Source organism: Pristiophorus japonicus, chromosome 4 (assembly GCF_044704955.1).
Source record: "Pristiophorus japonicus isolate sPriJap1 chromosome 4, sPriJap1.hap1, whole genome shotgun sequence".
Lineage (NCBI taxonomy): Eukaryota > Metazoa > Chordata > Chondrichthyes > Pristiophoridae > Pristiophorus > Pristiophorus japonicus.
In genome coordinates, this window is record NC_091980.1 from 82,597,719 (window position 1) to 82,619,515 (window position 21,797).

The 21,797-nt window shown below is 45.6% G+C and overlaps 1 long non-coding RNA gene across 1 annotated transcript in view; it reads left to right on the top strand.

The window, feature by feature from the left end:
• Positions 1–20,320, top strand: part of LOC139262101 (uncharacterized) — a 73,385-nt gene extending 53,065 nt beyond the window's left edge. Inside the window, exons 2-3 of the long non-coding RNA XR_011592894.1 lie at positions 18,644–18,806; positions 20,261–20,320. This is a non-coding gene — a long non-coding RNA (uncharacterized lncRNA). The remainder of the gene's footprint in view (positions 1–18,643; positions 18,807–20,260) is intronic.
• The last annotated feature ends 1,477 nt before the right edge of the window (positions 20,321–21,797 follow it).

A 21,797-nucleotide genomic window follows, 5' to 3' on the forward strand; every position in this document is an offset into this window, starting at 1 on the left:
TCGGGTCCATGGTGTGCCTCAAAATGCACCAGAATTAAATGCGGAAGTCGGCAGGTTTGTGGCGGATTTCCGACGCGCTGTCAATTTTGGCGATTTTTGCTGCCGACCGGCCCCCAAATCCACATGCTCACCAATGGGAAAACTCTGGCCTCAATGAAGGTGCAAGATTAGAATTCTGCAACATAAAGCTATGCCTGATGGATGAAAATATGCGCTTATTTTGAAATAAAGGGACTCTAAATGTGGCCTGCTTGTTCAGTTTCATCGACCGTGAATTAAAATCATGCTGAAAGGTGGTCTTTGATTCCAGCATTGTTTTGACAGTTTTGTAGAATTATTCTGACATTTATGGAGTTAAAATTTAATGGCTAAATGGAACAAAGTTCTCCCACAGATTCCCTGTGGAGTTAATACGTTTATAATAGCATTACCATTTGTTAGGGTCTTATGGCTGTTCAATGATTGTTTATATGGATCTTTAAGCATTAAGTAGTTTTGTTAATAAGAGGGGTAGGGTCCAATAGTCTAATGCATTTTTAATGTCTTTTTGATGGGATTAAGGGAAGGATTAAGGCTTCATGTGGTGAGTGTCTTTTTGTATTTAAAGTGTATATAATGAGAGAGAGAAATATGGAAATTGAGATTTTAATCTTATTGCGAAAAATAGGTAGAGATTTAAATTATGTATTGGTTTCTCACATAAGAACATAAGAATTAGGAGCAGGAGTAGGCCATACAGCCCCTCGAACCTGTTCCGCCATTCAATAAGATCATGGCTGATCTTCGACCTCAACTCCATTTTCCCGCCCGATCCCCCTATCCCGAGATTCCCCTAGTGTCTAAAAATCTATTGATCTCAGCCTTGAATATACTCAACAACTCAGCATCTACAACCCTTTGGACCGAGAATTCCAAAGACTTACAACCCTCTGATTGAAGAAATTCCTCCTCATCTCAGTCTTAAAAGACCAACCCCTTATCCTGAGACTATGCTCCCTAGTTCTAGACTCCCCAGCCAGGGGAATCAGCCTCTCAGCATCTCCCCTGTCAATCCCCCTCAGAATCTTATATGTTTCAATGAGATCACCTCTCACTCTTCTAAACTCCAGAGAGTATAGGCCCAATCTACTCAATCTCTCCTCATAGGACAACCCTCCCATCCCAGGAATCAATTTAGTAAACCTTCATTGCACTGCCTCCAAGGCAAAAATATCCTTTCTTAGATAAGGAGACCAAAACTGTGCACAGTAACTCATTTTAATCCAAGTTTTAAAGACTAGGGACTAGAATCTCCACTTTTGTGTTGATCGCCCCAAAATGGGCATTATTTCCAGCGTAGGCATTAAAAAAGAGTTTTCAGATCGCCGGCTTCTCGCCCATTCTCAAAACACCTAGTTTACATTTTTGAAAATGGGTGTTACCGCGAGCGATATCAAATGGGCGATAGCGTTACATTTTTGACTTTCTCCGTAAAGTGTGGCAGTTCTGCATCGGCATGGCAACACTCGATTCCCGTGATTCAGGAGGTCAAGTGTCATCATGACATGCGCAAAAGAGGAGACAGAGAGAGGGAGCTCAGAGGCACTGAAAGCATGTGTGGCTGTGGTGTGTGCTTGTTTGGCTATTGTGGGAGGCATGACAGAGATTCACCTGTAGAAAAAAGCCTACTAAGCACCAAGAACATAGTTGGCACTGAGTTTTTGTCCAACAAATAACATATAACATGGAAGGGATGGAGGAGGCCCTGGAGCTGGTAGCCAGGAACATTGGTGGCAGAGGGCTCCCAGTGATCCCGGAGCATGGAACTGCACCCCAAGGTGACGCACCCCCATTACCAGCCACACGAGAGCCAGCAGAAACATCTTGCTTCTGGCTCGGAACATGTTCCCACCTCGGGACAGTCCTCTCCCAAATCTATCCACGCTCCAAGCAGTGCCTCGGCCGTCACCACCCTCCACCACCCCCGCCCCACCCTCCCACCTCGCAATGAAGCATCGGCCTGAGTTCATCCTTGGCCAGGCGGCTTGGAGTCAGGAGAGGAAGGGGAAGGGGTAGAGGTGGGGATGAGAAACGGGGGTGGAGCGGGGGGAGGAAAGGTTGGTTTGTACAGAAATACTGATGATTTCAGACTAATGTTCGGTTTAAATGTTTTTTATTTAACAAAACCTTGTAGTGCATTGGCTCAGATAGCTGCACCGTTACACACTGGTGATTCTTTTACATCAAAGGGTATATTCACACTTAACTTCAATCAACTTAAACTTTAAATGTCACCAAGGTGATGCCCACCATTGATGTATGACCTGCACACCCAGCAGTATGTCAGCCTTGTAAGTAACACCAACGTTCTTTCAGGCAAAGCGATCATTGATGAGCTACTGATGTAAGGCTCTTGCAGCCATCATGCCACCATGGGCCCTTTCATACGGTCTACACGGGGGGCGGGGACATGGCTTCAGCGTCAGCCTGATTTTCTGGGCCAATGTCAGCGTCCGCTTCCTCGTCCTCCTCTTCCTCTCTCTGGTGAGGTGGATTGTCAGACTCATCAGACAATTTTTGTTCCCTCCTGATAGCCAAGTTGTGCAGCATGGAGCAAACCACCACAAATTGAACTACCTGCTCAGGGTGGTATTGGAGCTCGCCTCCTGAGTGGTCCAGGCATCAAACCATTGCATCAGCACTCCAATGGTTTTCTCCACAATATTGGCAGTTTTTCTGTGGCTCTCTGTGGCCTCTCGGCCTCGGTGTGGGTATCATACAGGGGGGTCATCAACCAGGTGGCGAGGCCATATTCTTTATCACCAAGCATCCAGCATTGACCTTGTGGCTCATTGTTAAACAAGTCAGATACAGTGCTCTCAAGCAGGATGTGAGCATCATGGATGATGCCTGGAACTTGAGCATTCACTGCCGGTATAATTTGCTAGTGGTCAACAACCATTTCGACATTCAAGGAGTGGAATCCCTTGTGGTTCCTGAAAACCTCAGCATCCTGAAAAGGTGCCCGCATCGTGATACAGCATACAGTCTATTGCTCCCTGCACCTTGGGGAAGTTTGCAATTCTGGAGAATCCTAGAGCCCTCTCACTCTGTGCCTCCCTGGTAATAGGGAAGCTGATCAAGTCTCTCCTGCATGCGTACAGGGCTTCAGTGACCTGTCTAATGCAGCGATATGTGGCATGCTGAGAAAGTCCACAAATGTCTCCAGCTGTGTGGCCTGAAAAGAACCCGAGGCGTAGAACGACAGTGCCGCGGTGACTTTGACCTCGACGGACAGTGTAGTATTGATGGCGCTAGCAGGCTGCAGATCTGCCCTTATCAGCTGGCATACCTCAGTGATAACCTCTTTGTGGAAGCGCAGTCTCCGAAGGCAGGTGGTGTTGGGCAAGTCGAGGTAAGAATGCTTCTCCTTGTACTTGCGGGGGATATAACGTCTGGTCCTCCTCATCTGTCTTTCACATCTTACATTGGGGACATAATGCTGTGGAGCGTTCCTTCGGCGATGTCGAGGCTGCATGTATTTGGTCACCAAGAGAGGGTGAGAAAGCACAGGCCCCATTGCAGTAGCTCTCTGTTTTCCACCGATTCGTCACAAACAAGGTATGTCCCGGCGAAGACACCTCTTCAATTCCAATCGGTCACAGTATGGTCAAGATGTTTTTACAGATGTTCACATCAACTCCAATGACCTGCAGAGTACATCCAAACTCCGCCGAGGTTGAAGCACAGCAGTCTTTTAAAGGACGCAACATGTGATCTAGAACATAGTGTCCATAACGCTGTGATTCGTTCCGGTTAGTTCCACTTTTTCTGGGCGAGGTGGTTAAATTGATGCTGGCCAATCTTATGGCCGCTAGTTTCGGTAAATACGCTCCTTATGGCGGGCGTTAATATTGATTCTCGGCGTTAAATCCATGTGGAAAGTAATGCTGGCTGATATTATACGCGTTGAAATCGCCCATTCTGCTGATTCCGCCCCCAAAAAGTGGCCGGGCGGTAATATTTTCTATCAGTGTTAAGCACATGGGGAAAGAAACACTCAGCGATAAGTTTCCAAAAAGTGACCACCAGTTTCCATTTTGTGCCAAAATGGGCGATATATGGCCATTATACGTCACTTCAGTGGTAAAATGGCCGTTAAGTGGACATTAAGCATGCAAAAAAAGTGGAGGTTCTAGCCCTTGTTTCTTTGGGTGAAAATGAACCAGATGTACTATGAAGGTTTTGAAATAAAGATGTGATTGATTCTCCCACCACTAGTTTTTTTGACACAAAGGAACATAAGGGTCGATTTTCAACTTCAGTATAGATTGATCGAGCGGTGGGCAGAGCGATCGCAACACCTGCCCAATGTCGCTAGCGAGACGCCGGTCCATTTTGATAATCAGGCCTCATTTCCATTAAACTGACAAGCGGCCAGCACATTCATAGCACTTGCTTATTTCGAGGAAGAGCAGAAAATCCAGAGGGTCAACCACAAAGCACAGGTTTGTGGCACGGGATTAAAGAGAAGGGCTGGACTGTGTTGATCCAGGGACAATGGACAGCAATATTGGGCTCAAAATTGGCCCCTGCTGATTTTTGGCACACTCACCCAAGGTGCGGCGCTTTTGTCTGCCTTCAAGCGCGCCGAAAATCTTCCTCCCGACTTTGGCCGCTGTCCGGCCTCTTCTCGGTGGTGGCATAGTGTGGATTGGGGCGGAGCCAGCATCCCGGCCCTGAAAACAGGGCCGGGACGTCTGCACATGCGCGTTAGAGTGTGCGCGCATGTGCAATAGCTCCTCGCCCCCAGCGTGTCCTGCAGCCTGTGAGAGGGACCCAATGCTCGCAGTTGTCGCCCCTATCCCTGGCTGAGTGGTCTTGGATCGTCCCGCCCCTATCCCTGGCCGAGTGGTCAGATGAAGGTCGGAATTCTATTTTTTATTTGTTTTTGATTGATTATTACTTTTTGTGCATTTGTTTAGTGCTTTGTAAGTCTTGGTGCTTTAGGTGCAGGTCCTCTCTGCTCCCTTCTATTTTTCATTTGTTATTGAATGCTTATTTTTGTACTTTGTTTAGTGCTTTGTCAGTCTTGGTGCTTTAGAATGTACTTACCTGGGCTGATTTCTTGGGCCCAAGTTTCGAGCCGCGCCTAGAACGGCGCAGTACCGACCTGGATGCCCGTTTTTCGCGCCACAAAGTGCGCCTAAAAAAAAACTCCAGATTCTCCACCTCCCTGCAGGTCCTCTGGCCCTCGGCGCAGCGCAGCACAAGCTGTAGGGGGTGGAGCCAGGTCCCTGCGCTGAAAACAGTGCTGGGACCTCTGCACATGCGCGCTACAGTGGGCGCGCATGTGCAGAGGTAGCTGCAGGCGCCCACTGTAGCTGCAGGTGCCCGAAACTGTGTGGGAGGGGCCCGAAGCACACAGTCCCCTAGCCCTGGCCGAATGGCCTCACTGGTGCTGCGTGAATAAGGCTCCTCCCACGGCCAGCTCCTGCTTCCTCCCGACCTGACTCGAATCCCGCTTCCCGCCTCCGGACCGGACCGGACACCCGCGCTCCCCCCCCCCCCCAGCAGCCCCCGGATCGGACCTGACACCCGCTCCCCCCCCCCGCTCCCGGACCGGACCCGACATCCGCTCCCCCCAGCCCCCGCCCCGGACCCGACACCCGCTCCCGGACCGGACCCGACATCCGCTCCCCCCCCCACCCCGCCCCCGGACTGGATCCGACCTGACCTCCCTCTCCCTCCCTCCCCCAGACCCGACCCAACGCCACCTACCTGTAAATCTGGTGCTGGGGACGGGCCCTGTCCGAAGTCTCGGGTCCGGCCCGTTCAGCCTCCCTCCCCCTTCTCCTTCCCCCCCACCCTCCCCAATCTCCTTCCCTCCCCAATCTCCTTCCCTCCCCAAATCTCCTTCCCCCCCAATCTCCTTCCCCCCCAATCTCCTTCCCCCCCAATCTCCTTCCCCCCCAATCTCCTTCCCCCCAATCTCCTTCCCCCCCAAATCTCCTCCCCCCCAATCTCCTTTCCCCCCCCAATCTCCTCTCCCCCCCCAATCTCCTCCCCCCCAATCTCCTTTCCCCCCCCAATCTCCTCCCCCCCAATCTCCTTTCCCCCCCAATCTCCTTTCCCCTCCATCTCCTCCCCCATCTCCTTTCCCCATCTCCTTTCTTCCCCTTCTCCCCTTTATCCCCTTCTCCCCCCCTTCTCCCTTCTCCCCCCCTCCCCCCTCCCCCTCCCCCCTTCTCCTCCCCCCTTCTCCCTTCTCCCCATCCCTCCCCCTTCTCCCCCACTCCCCCATCTCCCCCACTCCCCCTTCTCCCCCATCCCTCTACCCCCCTCCTCCCCCTCCCCTCGCTGTCAGAAATACAGACACTGACAGACAGAGAATGAGAGACACACAGACAGACAGAGAGATAGAGACACTGACAGAGACACACTGAGGGGGGCATCCCAGCACGCTGTTGGAGGGCTCCCGGTGCTGCAGTCGGTAAGTAGAAAATGTTTTATTTATTGATTTAAAAAAAAAATTATTTCTTATTAATTTTTTTTGATTGATTTATTGGTTGATTTATTGATGTATTTATCATTTATTATTGATGATGGCTCTTTATTTGTAAAACTGAAGTGTTTAATGTTTGTAAACTTCCCTTTAAACACCACCGCCCCCCCCATTCCCTACGCCTGATTTTCTAAAGTGTAGACAAGGTTTTTTCGAGCGTACAAAAATCTTCACTTACTCCATTCTAAGTTAGTTTGGAGTAAGTTTTCATTCACGAAACTTTGAAATCAGGCATAAGTGGCCGGACACATCCCCTTTTGAAAAAAAAATTCTGTTCCAAAGTGAAACTGTTCGAACTGACTAGAACTGGAGCAAACTAAATGACAAGATTTCCAATTTCTAAGATACTCCGTTCTACACCAGTTGCTCCTAAAAATCAGGAACAAATCATGTGGAAACTTGGGGCCATAAATTCTCCGCAAGGGTTTTTTGAAGTGGCCACATACACTGACGTAAGTAGATTTGGAGTAACTATTAGCTGGCCAAAGTGGCCTAAATGGCCAAAACTGGCGTAGGTGGCTGGTAACACCCACTTTTGACAGAAAAAAAGTAAACTAAAAAAATCCTAACTAACTCACTTACACCGGCGCAAATTGAATGTGCAAATGGGGATTTTTAAGATACTCCAGAAAAATCAAGTTGCTCAAAAAAAAAATAGAGCAACTCCTGGCCAATTTTGAGCCCATTGAAGGGGAGGAGGATTCACAATGTGGCACAGGGGCAGCAATCACGCTCATTCTGCTGGCCAAAAAGTGCCAAATAAATAATGTTATTGTTCCCAGAGCTGCTTCTAGTGATCCCTTTAACCAGAAAGAAGGAAGAGTAATTATTGGCACAATCTGACCCAAAAGTATATCATTACTCCCTGTAATTTAGATGATAGAGTGAGTGGAAGTATATAATGAATCCATACAAACAAGATTGAGAAACTGTAGAATATACAGTAGATTTAAATTTGGTAACCTTCAGTCATTGGATATTTGGCATGGGTTCATTACAAATGTCTTTCAAAGGCATTACACCTGAAAGTATGGTTTCGGAGGCATCACACCTCATGCTTTAGATGTCCGTCGGACAAAAGATAGTGATTTCAGGAAATGACTATTTATTTGTAAAGTTACCAATCAAATCTGAATAAAATTTAAAATAAGCAAGCATTAGTAAACCGAATAATAAATTTACTTTCTTCTTTTTTCCAAAGTTGATACTCCCAAACTGGCATGTAGCAGAAGCTCCCTAATTTTCTCAGATAATTATCTGAAATCTGTTTGAATTTTTTTTTAATTTGTTTTCTTGGAACAAGCAAATACAGTCTTAAGCAAATTTTTGATAAAATCATTTTAGTAGTGATTTATACCCCTCTGCCAATCCTACACCCCATCCTTGCAACAGCGTAACCTTTGACCCACTGGGAACTGAGCATTGATTTTAAAAACATTTTATACAGAACTTCAAATGTAGTCAGTCTAGGTTACAACCACTGATTGTAGTAATTGTTTGTACACTGTCTACTGTTATTAGTTCAAAGTTTTTCAATTAAAATGATCTGATTCCAATTTTTAAACAAATTATCTCCACTTTGTCTTATCCACATTGCTTCATTCAAATTAATAGATATATTTTTTTTAATTGTGCAGAAAGTTGTTATGTCTTGAATAAAGAGTCAGACCAGATACTGCAAGCTCAAAGTAAGGTTGGACCGTAGTTCTTTAATAAAGGTCTCAGAGTGCCTCTCCAGCCTGTGAGGTCTCCTTATATACAGGTGCTCCCAAGGGATTGTGGGATCCCTTGGGACTCCAGGGGATAAGCCCTCTGGTGGTTAGAGATGATATTTACAGGTTTACATACATAACAACACTCCCCCCGAAAGTCAATAGTGTAACTATTTACAATGTGAGTCGATCTGGGGCCTTCCTTTACCTGGTTGATCGTCTTGGTGCAAATGCTGGTTTTGCTGAGTCGTTTGTTGGGCCCTCGCTGGATTGCTGCGCAGCTGGCCTTGCTGGGCTGCTGGGGGTGGTGAGTCCTGCTGGGCTGCTGCGGGTGATGGGTTCTGCTTCGTGGTCAACCGTTGGGTCGGTTGCCACTTGTGAGTTTGTGTGTTGGAGGGTCGAAAAAGGTGAAGTCTATTATGGGTTGTTCTGGATAGTCCATAAATCTGAGTTTGGTTTGGTCCAAGTGTTTCCTGCAGGTGAGTCCATTTGAGAGTTTGATCACAACAATGCCAGGAAGCCACTTGGGACCTTATCCATGGTTTAAAGCAAATACAGGATAATTTATCTCAATTTCACGTGACACATTTGCACGATTGTGATATGTACTCTGTTGAAGCCGCCTGCTCTCTACCTGTTCGTGTAGATCAGGGTGTACGAACGAGAGCCTTGTCTTAAGTGCCCTTTTCATGAACAGTTCAGCAGGAGAGACTCCAGTGAGCGAGTGGGGTCTTGTGCGGTAACTAAGCAGGACTCGGGATAAGCGAGTCTGCAGTGAGCCTTCAGTTACCCTTTTCAAGCTCTGCTTGATGGTTTGAACTGCTAGTTCTGCCTGAACGATGGACGTTGGTTTAAACAGGGCAGATGTGACATGTTTGATCCCATTGCGGGTCATGAACTCCTTGAATTCAGCACCGGTAAAGCATGGCCCATTGTCACTTACAAGGACAACAGGCAGGCCGTGCGTGGCAAACATGGCCCGTAGGCTTTCAATGGTGGCAGCGGACCTGCTTGCCTACATTATCACACATTCAATCCATTTGGCGTACATTACGAACCATTACGAACTACGACCATTACGAACATTATTCCCAAGAACGGGCCTGCATAGTCGACATGGACCCTGGACCATGGTTTGGAAGGCCAGGACCATAAACTTAGTGGCACCTCCCTGGGTGCATTGCTCATCATCATAGGCAGTCCCTCAGAATCGAGGAAGACTTGCTTAACTGTGAGCATGTATTATATTTGTGCACACAGGACTCTAAGTCTGCATCGATACCGGGCCACGACACGTGGGATCTGGCTATCGCTTTCATCATTACGATGCCTGGGTGGGTGCTGTGGAGATCACTGATGAAAGTGTCCCTGCACTTTTTTGGCACCACTACCCAATTACCCCATCGGAGGCAGTCTACCTGGAAAGACATTTCATCTTTGCGCCACTGGTACGGCTTTATTTCCTCCTGCATCTCTAATGGGACAGTAGACCAACTCCCGTGGAGCACCAGTTTTTTTACTAAGGACAGTACGGGGCCCTGGCTCATCAAGGTTCTAATCTGTCGGGCGGTAACAGGTGATTGCTCACTCTCGAATGCTTCCATTACCATGAATAAATCTTCAGGCTGTGCCAGCTCCACCCCCGTGGTGGGCAATGGCAGCCTACTGAGAGCATCGGCACAGTTTTCTGTGCCTGGCCTGTGGCGGATGGCGGAGTTGTATGTGGACAACATGAGCACCCATCTCTGGATGCAGGCCAATGCATTCGTATTTATCCCCTTGCTTTCAGAAAAGAGGGATATAAGCAGCTCATGGTAAGTTTCCAATTCAAATTTGAGCCTGAACAGACATTGATGCATTTTCTTTACCCTGTAAACACACACTAACGCTTATTTTTCAATCATGCTATAGGGCCTATCAGCCTTAGACAGACTTCTACATGCATAAGCAACCGGTTGCAATTTCCCAGAATCATTAGCTTGTTGCAATACACACCCGAAACCGTATGACGATGCATCACATGCTAGTACCAAATGCTTACATGGATCATATAACATAAGCAATTTGAGCATAACAGTTTTCTAGCTTTTACAAAGACATTTTCTTGGCATTTACCCCATACCCATTCGTCTCCTTTATGCAGTAAAGCGTGCAGTGGTTCTAATAGTGGGCTGAGACCCAGTAAGAAGTTACCAAAGTAGTTCAGGAGTCCTAGAAACGACCGCAGCTCCGTCACATTCTGTGGTCTTGGTGCGTTCTCGATTGCCTCCATTTTCGAATTGGTGGGCCTGATGCCATCCGCCGTGATTCTTCTCCCCAGGAACTCCACTTCAGGCACCACGAAAACGCACTTCGAGCATTTTAGCCTTAGCCCCACACGATTAAGCCGACTAAGAACCTCCTCCAGGTTTTGCAGGTGCTCGACGGTGTTCCAACCTGTAACCAAGATGTCATCCTGGAAGACCACAGTGCACGGGACCGACTTCAGCAAGCTTTCCTTGTTCATCTGGAATATTGTCACGGCCGATCGAATCCCAAATGGGCATCTGTTGTAAATGAAAAGACTTTTGTGTGTTGATGCAGGTGAGGCCTTTCAATGATTCCTCCAGCTCCTGCGTAATGTAGGTCGAGGTCAAGTCCAGCTTCGTGAAAGTTTTCCCTCCCGCCAGCATCGCAGAAAGGATGTCTGCCTTCAGTAGCTGGTATTGATCCTGCAGTGAGAAGTGATTGATAGTTACTTTATAATCACCACAGATTCTGACGGTGCCATCTCCCTTGAGGACTGGAACAATCGGACTGGCCCACTCATTGAATTCGATCGGCAAAATGATGCCTTCTCGTTGCAGCCTGTCCAGTTCGATCTCCACCCTCTCTCTCATCATGTAAGGTACCGCTCTCACCTTGTGATGGATGGGTCATGCCCCCGGAATCAAATGGATCTGCACTTTTGCTCCCTGGAACTTCCCGATGCCTGGTTCGAACAGCGAGGGGAACTTGTTTAGGATCTGGGCACATGAGGTGTCGTCAATGGACGAAAGCGCTCGGACGTCGTCTCAGTTCCAGCGTATCTTTCCCAGCCAGCTCCTGCCAAACAGCATGGGGCCTTTGCCCGGTACCACCCAGAGTGGTAACTCGTGCACCGCTCCATCGTCGGAGACCTTTACAGTAGCATTGACAATTACAGGAATCAGTTCCTTTGCGTACGTTCTCAGTTTAGTACGAATGGGAGTCAGGACTGGCCTTGAGGCCTTGCTGCACCACAGTTTATCGAAAGTTTTTTTGCTCATTATGGACTGGCTTGTACTCGTGTCCAGCTCCATGGACATTGGGAATCCATTTAATTCAACCTTCAGCATTATCGGGGGACATTTTGTGGTAAATGTGTGCACCCCATCTACCTCTGCCTCCTCGGTCTGAGGCTCTGGTTCGTCGTGATCCACCATGGATCTGTCCTCCTCTGCAACATGATGGTTTGCAGGATTAGTAGGGTTTGCAGCTCACCTGTACATACGTTGGAGGTGTCCCATTGTTCCAAAACCCTTGCAAACATATCCTTTGAAGTGGCATGAATGGAAACGATGATCACTCCCGCAGCGCCAACAAGGTGTTAACGGCCTTGTATTCACCACCCTTGATGGTGGACTCAGTCATCTGCGGACGTGCAGCTGCAGGCGTGTAAGTCCTGCCCTGTACATTTCGATTTGAAAACAACGTTACTTTGTTTACAGTACTTGCAGCAGCACCCATGTGCTGAGAAATTTGTTTGGTTTTGTCATTGGTGGCGATAAACACCTGGGCTTTCGCTATGGCTTTACTCAAGGTTGGGGTCTCTACAGTCAAAAGTTTGCGAAGTATTACTTCATGGCCAATACCAAGTAAAAGAAGTCCCTGAGCATGTGTTCCAAGTATCCTTCAAATTCACAATGTCCTGCAAGGCGCCTTAGCTCAGTGACGAAGCTCACCACTTCCTGGCCTTCAGACCTCTTGTACGTATAGAACCGATACCTCGCCATCAGAACACTTTCCTTCGGGTTTAGATGCTCCCGGACCACTGTGCACAACTCATCGTATGACTTGTCTGTGGGTTTTGCTGGAGCAAGCAGATTTTTCATGAGGCCATACATTGGTGCCCCGCAAACGGTGAGGGGGATCGCCCTTCGTTTGGCAGCATTCGCTTCTCCTTCCAGCTCGTTGGCCACGAAGTATTGGTCGAGTCGCTCTACGAAGGTTTCCCAATCAGCTCCCTCCAAAAATGTCTCCAGGATACCCACAGTTCTCTGCATTGTTGTGGTGGGGTTCATCATCTGTATCTCATCGTCAGTTGTTATGTCTTGAATAAAGAGTCAGGCCAGATACTGCAAGCTCAAAGTAAGGTGTGGCCATAGTCCTTTATTACAGATCTCAGAGTGCCTCTCCAGCCTATGAGGCCTCCTTATATACAGGTGCTCCCAAGGGATTCTGGGATCCCTTGGGACTCCAGGGGATAAGCCCTCTGGTAGTTAAACATGGTATTTACAGGTTTACATCATAACAAAAGTGATACATATACTTATCACTATAATAAATCACATGTGGCCCATTGCTTGTGACCTTTAGGTTTAATGTAAACTCCAAAAGTGAAACCTGCAGGAGGAGCCTACTTTATAAAGGGAGGCAGCACCAGGTGCAGTAATGTGTGCCTCCCAAGCTTTCCCCATCTGTAGGCTATTACATGTAATTACATGGTACAGAGCATGCAAATACATCACAGAAAGCAACTTTGATTTATCAAGAGTATACTGCATTGGTTGAGGTCATCTTGACATTTTCCTCTTCCAACAGAACCTTATTCAAATGCAGCCTAATGCCTGGATTGCCATTTTTTGAATGACAACAAGTCAGTATTAAAATCAGAGTAAGAAATCAACCCCCACATTCATAATCAACATTATTGTTTGGCAATTACACCTTAATCTTTCACCCATTTGTTCTTTTTAGTCTTATAATTACAGGCTCAACGGTGTAATATGGAAGAATGATGAACATGTTGGCAGGCTATGGGAAATGTAGGAAAGTTCAATATTAAACATAAACAGTTCCTTAGTGTAGGTACCAAGAGAGATGGTCAGGATGGCAGCAGTTACAGAGGCCATGGGCTAGAACCTCCACTTTTGTGGTTATTACCCAAAAATGGGCAATATTTCCAGCGTGGGCGGTAAAAAAGGGTTTTCAGATCCATTATAGGCTATTCTCGGCCATTCTCAAACCACCTAGTCTCTACTTTTGAAAATGGGCGTTACCGCGAGCTATATAAAATGGGCGGTGGCGTTAAATTTTTTTGACCTTCTGCCATCCTTAGCAACGGCATGGTAAAGCTCGATTCCCGCGATTCTGGAGGCCAAGGGTCACCATGACATGCGCAGAAGAGGAGACAGAGAGAGAGGGAAGGCGTGGCTGGGTGTGGTGTGGCTCTTTGGGAGGAAGGAGGGAGACTTTAGAGCTTTACAGCAAGTAGGCAAACAAAAAGTAGGTGTTACCAGCCACATATTTGACTGAGTTTGGCCTATAATGGAGAGAGAGGAGGAGGCATCACAGCACGCTGTGGAGACTGATGCTGGAGAGAGCAGTGAGCTGGGAGAGGAGCACATTGGAGGGTGCAAAAGAATCAGGAGGTTCTCGGACAAGGCAAATGCCTCCCTCCAGCAGGAGGTTGAGTTACGCTGATTTAACACATGGAGGGCATGGGAAGCCCACCCCAACGGCATACCAGAAGATATGGACCGAGATAGCAGAGGTGGTCTCGTCGCCGACCAACGAGGTGCGTGAGGGCAACCAATGCCGCAAATGATGGAACGACTTTTTGGGATCCGCAAGAGTAAGTATTACGTTGATTTACACGCACTTAAGTATTTATCTAATTTGATTTGTAACAGTCATGAGTGACTATCAGCAAATGTGAGGTCTTGCACTTTTACCAGGAATGTTTTACTCAAAGCCTGCGGTCACGGTGTACGTCTTTCGGTAAAGAATGATAATTATCATAATAATCATGATTACATCTGTTGGTTATGTGTTGTATCAGTCTCTATGACAGTACCTAGCAATGATATCACGCAATGATCTCATGCCATGTTGTCCTGTCACCTTTTACAGAAGATGCTATCGACAGTGAGGTCCATGCAGAGGTGAACGGGTGGGGGTCACCAGTCCCCAGCGACATCACTGACATGAAGGAGCGCGTGCTCGCACTCGTGGGGAAGCACCCCTGGACAGCCATGGATGCATCTGTAGACCGTGAAGTGATGCCCCATGAGTAAAGCTTACACCATTGCGTCATGTAAAGCCTATAGATTCCACACCCACTCAGATCCGAACCATCATATATGATAATGATTTCTAAAATTGTCATAGAAATGATGCTGGCCTAATGAAAATCATTGTAATGCAAATGTGTTGATGGTCATGAAATGTGATGTCTGCGATGATTTTGAGAGCGATGGTGCTTTTGTCGTGCAGATGTTGTGTGTAGCGCTGGACTCACCTTGTCACCCTAGCACCCCCTTCTCCTCCAATAATTTGTGTTTTGCAGTCAGCCAGCAGCGCAGCCCCAGACAAGGCCACAGAGGCCAGAAGGTGGGGGCGCGGGGCAGGAGTCGGCGGACAATCCTACTACATCTGGTGCTGAGGAGCTCCGATTCTCGCCCGTCAATCCGCTGGGTCTGTTCTCCACGGATGAGAGCGCGGACTTTGAAGAACCTGCACCGCCACGCTCCAGAAGCCTTTCCACCCCAAGGCCATCTAATGGTCCTCCAGTCATTCCCGCCTCCACTCTGGAGGTACTGGCCCCAAGCACCTCGCCACACGATGGCGCCGACCCCGCATAGGCCTCATGGACGTGGCAGGTCTGTTCCACGGGCGCCACATATCAGCGGAGAGTTGGTACAGTTTTCCAGGAGGACTGTAGACATTGGTGACCAGCTCATCAAAGCACTGGGGGCATATCCCGACAGCTGGCCACCATGACTGAGTACATTCCACGCATGGTGGAGGCCCTGGATGCGATAGCCAGGAACACTGCTGCCACAAGCCTCCCAGTGGTCCCAGAGCGCGGCACTCCACCCCTAGATTCTGCACCACCACTGAAAACGACAGATGAGAGCAAGGACCAAGATCCTGCTTCTGCATCAGAGAATGTTGCCCCGTCGTCACCCCCCGCTCCCGTACCCGTGCAACCACCACCTCTGCCTTCATCTCCCCCAATGAGGCACCCCCTGAGGAGCTCCTTGGCCAGGCGCCATGGAACGAGGAGGGGAAGGGATAGAGGTGGGGAGAAGAAGGAGTGGGGGAAGGAAAGTGAGGTGCATGTCTGCAGGTGATGGATGGGTTATATCTCCATCTGGATGTATGCATTTTGTTGCAATGTATGGGGGCTGTGGACCACGCTCCTGCTTTGCCTTTGTATTCTGTGTTGCTGGACATGTTGAACATGTGATTTATGGCAATGGTGGAAAAAGTGGGGTGTGGGCGGGGGTTGAGTATTATTGGCTGTGATACTTATGATTTCAGACCAATGTTGGTATTACATTTTTATTATTGAACATAACCTTGTTGCACATTGTCTCAGATAGCTGGACCATTACACACTGGTGATTTCTTACCATGAAAGGGTTAAATACAACTTAACATCAATCAACATAAAATTTAACTGGCGCCAAGGTAATGGGCACCATTGATGTCTGAGCACACATATACCAGTGCTCTTTCAGGCAAATCGTTCAGATATCAGCTCCTCACATAAGAGTAGGATTTAACAAACTCCAGCCACACAGCTGGCCTTTGTTCCGGTTAGTTCCATTTTTTGTGGGTGTTTTTTCGGGCGAGCGATATTGCGGGCGATATGTGTACGAGGTGGTGAAATTGGCGCTGAGCGATCTCATGGCCGCTAGTTTGGGTAAGTATGCTCTTTACGACAAAAAACAGTGGGCGGGCATTGATATTGAATCTCGGCGTTAATTCCGTACGGAAAGTAATGTTAGGTGATATTATGGGCGTTGATTCCGCCCATTCTGCTGATTCCAACCAAAAAAAGTGGGCGGCGGTAATATTTTTTCCCGGCGTTAAGCACATGGGGAAAGTAACACTCGACGCTAAGTTTCCTAAAAATGCCCGTCAATTTCCATTTTGTGCTAAAATGGCCGATATATGGGCGTTATACGTAATTTCAGTGGTAAAATGGGCGTTAAGTGGGCGTTATGCATGCAAAAAAAGTGGAGGTTCTAGCCCCATGAGTTGGTGGAGCCTAAGGGGGAAGGAAGCAGAGAGAACTAATAATGGGGGAGACTACAGGGGCAGTAGCGAGTGAAATAATTGCAGTTCTGGCAGATGTTCTAACCAGGAGAACAAAGAAAAAAGAAAAAGCAAGGCTGGTTCAGATGTTTATTTTAATCGCTGCTCCCACCAAGAACCACAAGAGTCAGTACAGTATTCATCCAACTAAGCACACACTAACGTATTTGCTTTAGAAACTGCTCCAGTCATGTGTCTGCAACAATCACCCACTAATTGTTCAACTAGTGTACGCTGACTCATCGGGTAACCTCAGTGGCCTCATTTACTGAAAAAAATGTTTTGTACATATGCCAAAAGAGACAGTAACAAATAGTTGAGTAGAAAATATTCATATTTAAAAAGATCTCTGAATCCTACCAAGGTGCAATCAGATCATTTGCTTTTCAAAACCTACCTCTGCACAAATTTAACAGTGTTCTGATTATTTGTTTTCAACAAGAATGCATCTAACACATGCATATACCCCTAGCATAACTATCAATAACTCTCCTTTACCAAAAGCTTGGAGAAAATAGGGTGTGTTTCATAACTGTAATAGATCTTACACTTCATATAACATTCAGAAATTGGTCAAGCTTCCATAATATGGTTACTATTGGTCCTGAATTTGCTGCAAACTTGCACCATAGTGATGACACATTAACGATGTGCAACGATGTTAATGCTTAAAATTTCCAGGAAATAATGGCATAAGTGAGATATGCCATGAGCTGCGTTATGCCATAGTTTGCTGGCACATTCGTGCCGCTCCGCCGTTAGCATCCGAAAGCTGATAAAAATGTGTTCATGGTGCTCATCCCTCCATTGTAGTCAACAGGGATTGCCAATTTCCTGGAACTTAGCCATTATTCTCATCACAGCCAGTTCGACTGAAAAACAATGGTGTGGATGGCTTGGTAATTATATTATTCAAGGCGCTCTCATGACTCTCAGCCAACAAAGGAACGATTAAAGCTTTGGAGCTTCATTTACTCTAGAAATTCAGAGTATTTTTTTCTTAAATCTCTCAATTTTGACAGTTTATTGTTGCCAGTTCTGCCATCTAAAGCGCTGTTAGTGTCTGAAGGCAATTATTTTTAGGCCCCCCATCTATTTCTACATGCAAGGAAGGATAAAGCATTGTAATGGTCTATCCATCAGGATCTCCCCTGATTTCTGTTTCCCAGTTTCAGTTGGTGCATTGTATTTCATGGCTAGTATGGGCTGTGTGAAAAAAAATAAGCTTTTTTGTCTGCTATTCCTTCTTTCTCTGATGCCACATATTGGGTTAAAAGCCACCTATACTCATAAAAAATGGCCTAGCTTTTTTCATAGACAATCAAAACAAGAACACCAGAATATAGAAGTTCTATTTTAACAGTTGTCGGAGAGAGACGCCATGTCATTCAATTCAGACATATGCATCCTGTGAATATTATGTCTATATATATTTGATTGGCAGAACTAAGAAATATAAACATTTATTTTCCCTCATCATTTCTTTGAAAGCTATTTCTCAGCCATTGTTGTAAAATTGATTAATGCAACTGATGTCACATGTGCAATTAGACAGGAAGATCCAGAAGCTGGTGTTAGAGATACCCCGCTCTTCCACAGAGTGCACTGTTGCAGTCCTCGCCGACAGACTCAGCATTGAAATGACTGCAACGGCGTGAACTTGCTGTACTTGCCCCCTAAAAACAGCAAAAAAATTTAGGGCTCGTGTATTCAGAAATAAGTGAGTTTTTAACATCGTGATAAGTGATAATTACTGCTGAACAACCTCTCTAGCCATGAAAAATTATTGTTACAAGTGTGGAGTCTCATTCCCTCAGCAGAAAATTAATGTTGGGATTTAAAATATATATATATATTTTTTTTTACTTTTATGTTTGTTTCTTTTATCTCTCTCCCTTAATCCTATCTGTATTTCCCAATATTTACTTTGCTTTCTGTACATCATTTAAATCTAATTTATATTTCCTGCTTTTTCCTTCCTGGTTTGGACTCTGCACGTCTCAGTAAGGATTCTTCAATTTGATTGGTTGAAGAACCTCACTGTTTCTTTAACTGCTCACAGATCTCTGTAGAGGGCACCACACTGGAAAAGACACTGGATTAGAAGAAATCTATTCTGAGAAGCCCGCAAAACTTCCATGGGCAGCTGACTGCGAGGTGAACAGTGAGTGCTGCTCCTTCGCCAATGAGAACAAAATCCAGGCTATTATCTAGACATTGGGCAGGTAAAGATGCATTGTGAGTCATAAGGAGCAAGAGCTCACCTACGGGAATAATTTTAAATACTAAATCTGAGGAACTCTGAGGAAGACTCAAAAATGTTACAGCCTGTTATGCTGGCAAACCTGATCTGCTCCACTATCATCCACTACCAATGACCTCTGCAATTTTCTGTACCTCCACCCTCCCTAGCACCGCTATGACTTCCTTCTCCTCTATAATCGCTGTTGGACTTTCTTCTTAGTTAGTTATAGTGTTTTGAACTTCCCAAGTCCAGAGAATTAATAAAGACTGTTTCCTGAATGGTGGGAAAATTGCCCCCATTTGGTGTAAATCCGCTGATGAAGGAGCAATCTTATGTGCTCAGGAAGCTTGCTGGAGCTGATAATAAAATACATTTATGCAAGGTGTCAATCTGGCCCCCAGCAGTCATGACACTGTAAACATCCATTTTTTTCTTGAAACTGTAAACATCCAATTCTTTCCAGTACAGCGGCGAGTATGATTTTATTCTCCTTCACAGTAACTCTGTATTCCCGGGTGGTCTAGCACAATGGGAAGAACTTCAGATTTGATTTCACAAATCATGAATTTTACAACCTCAGAAGTCAAACCTGACTCATAAAGAAACTTTAATCCTCATCACAAACAATATTCCTTTGTGTACAAGTTGGGTTATAGCAATATCCCTGCATGAAAAAAAATGCCAATACAATATTTCCTTATTTTTCCTATACTACACAGTAATAAGATAGGCAAAGCAAAAGGAAATCACTTGGCAATTACTGGTCCTAAATCATTGAAATCTATTGTTCTCCAACAGCTAATAACTGGAGAATGATAAAATGTATTTATGTGCAGTGTAGGTATTGTCGCTAAGTAATGTTTCATAAGTGGAGTTACTTATTTGTCCTGCGAATGAGAAGTGTGTATAGGTCTGGCTACCAAGACAAATAGACAACTTTACCAATGAGACCGGCAAGTTCCCAATTTAGCTGACTGACCTTTACACATTTTTGTAATTTAGAAATGAATATACCAAGTTCTATCTGACCTTTTCAACATTATAATGTTTTAGGAATTGAAGTGTTTTCTAGCCTATAAATCCCATGGTGATCTTCATTTTGATGAGCTATCTGCCATTGAAATATTTCTTATAACTCTCCTGGGGCCTGCAATGAATGCTACTAGGGGTCGTTTACAAAGAAAGAGAAAGAAAGCTGCAGCTGAGATGATATTCACGAGAAACCTGCTAACTCAGTAGCCAAACCTGCTTATTACTTTTATCATAGTCATAAGATGAAAGCTTCTAACTGTAACCGAGGAGAGTGCTCAGCTAAGATTTACATTGATTGTACCCAAACAATATTTATGGTTATAAACAATAAACATCACCTAGTTTAAAATGGCAAGTCCTTCAAAGAGTTATTTTTGATTCCAATTTAATTTCAAATTGCAGTGAAGAAGATTACTTTTACTAAAGCACTTGAATATTCCCGAATAACAGCATGAGAGGATACAGTGTTTGGGTTCTTTCAAGTAAGAATATTTCCTTTTTTAAAAGAGAACATTATTTTAAAGAAATACTAAATTTCAACGGCTAATTTATAACCATAATCTTTTTGCCCAGTGCTGCGTTAGAGATAAATAAAGTTTGTAATGTCTGATGGTGGGATGCAACATTGCTGTTGTTCTTTCACCTGGTGTAATCTTCCACAGTGATGTCATGGCTCCATAGGGGTGAAATTTGTCTTGGGTGATAGCTCCAAATGGGTGAATAGTGCGCCAGCTGCCCATTTTACACTCCACTCAATTTCCTTTCCAATTCTTTCACTGTGAGAGTTGGACAGTATAACTGGATCAAGAAACTAAAGAAGTTCCGTGTGAGGTTCATCCACATCATATTCTCCATATCTTCAATATCATATGGTACCATGAGGCCCCAATACAGACATCCCTTCTACAACATGGAAAAAGGGTTGGGACCATGCTGGAGAAGGAACAAATCACTGAAAGGTCAAAGTTCACGGGAACCCCCCCAGTATTTGGGCTCATTGGAAAGGAAATTTAATTTGGGACTATCTACCAGAAAGTTTGAAATCCTAAAGTGCTTATGGAAGAAACTATGAACTTTAATCGAATTTTGGACTTTTACAAGACAAATTCAAGTCTGTGGACAGGTCCAAGGAACTAAAGGAGCCAATTTGATTATTGGAACTGTCTGGGTGTTGTGAATAAAGTAAATGGTCTGGAGAAATGGATATTCGAAAACGTTTCTCCACAAGAGACATTAACATTACAACAATAACTTAGAGGTGGCCAGCCATCAAACTGAGCTGAGAAAAGCCATCTTCAGCATGAATAATAACAAAGGGCTCACTATAGCCTGTATGCAAAAACCAAGCACAAAAAGGACATTGCGATTACCAAGCTAATATTTCCATCAGGAAACAGATTTAGAAGAGCAACCCACCCAAGACATATTAACTTTTAACGAGCCCGCCAAAATATTACAAAGAGATGTCAAATTTAAACAATTCTGGACTGATTTGGTGCGAAAATTAGGATGACTCAAACCGTATAACTGGCCCGCTGTTTTAACAAAGGGTGTGCCATACTGTGACGATGCCATCAAGAAGGGAGAGAAACCAACGCGACAGTTGAAAACCAACTTCTCCAGCCTCGAAGTCCTGAAGTACAAAATGAAGGAAGAACATTACCATCGCGGCAGCAACCGACCACAGCCAACGTGGCACCACCAAAACCACCGCGATCGACCAAACTCAAAACAAAACTCCAACAGAAAGAAATCGAAGAATCTAAAGTTTCCACTCTACAAGCTGATCCTGAGCTTCCAACAGGTAAAACATTACCTAAAGAACTGTAAAAACCTACTTCTAACGAAAGAAAATGGGTACTTACCCCACAAATCTAAAACGCGCCTTACTGCATCAGCGGACTCAACCTAACTGAAGATTGCGCCATAAGAAGTCTCC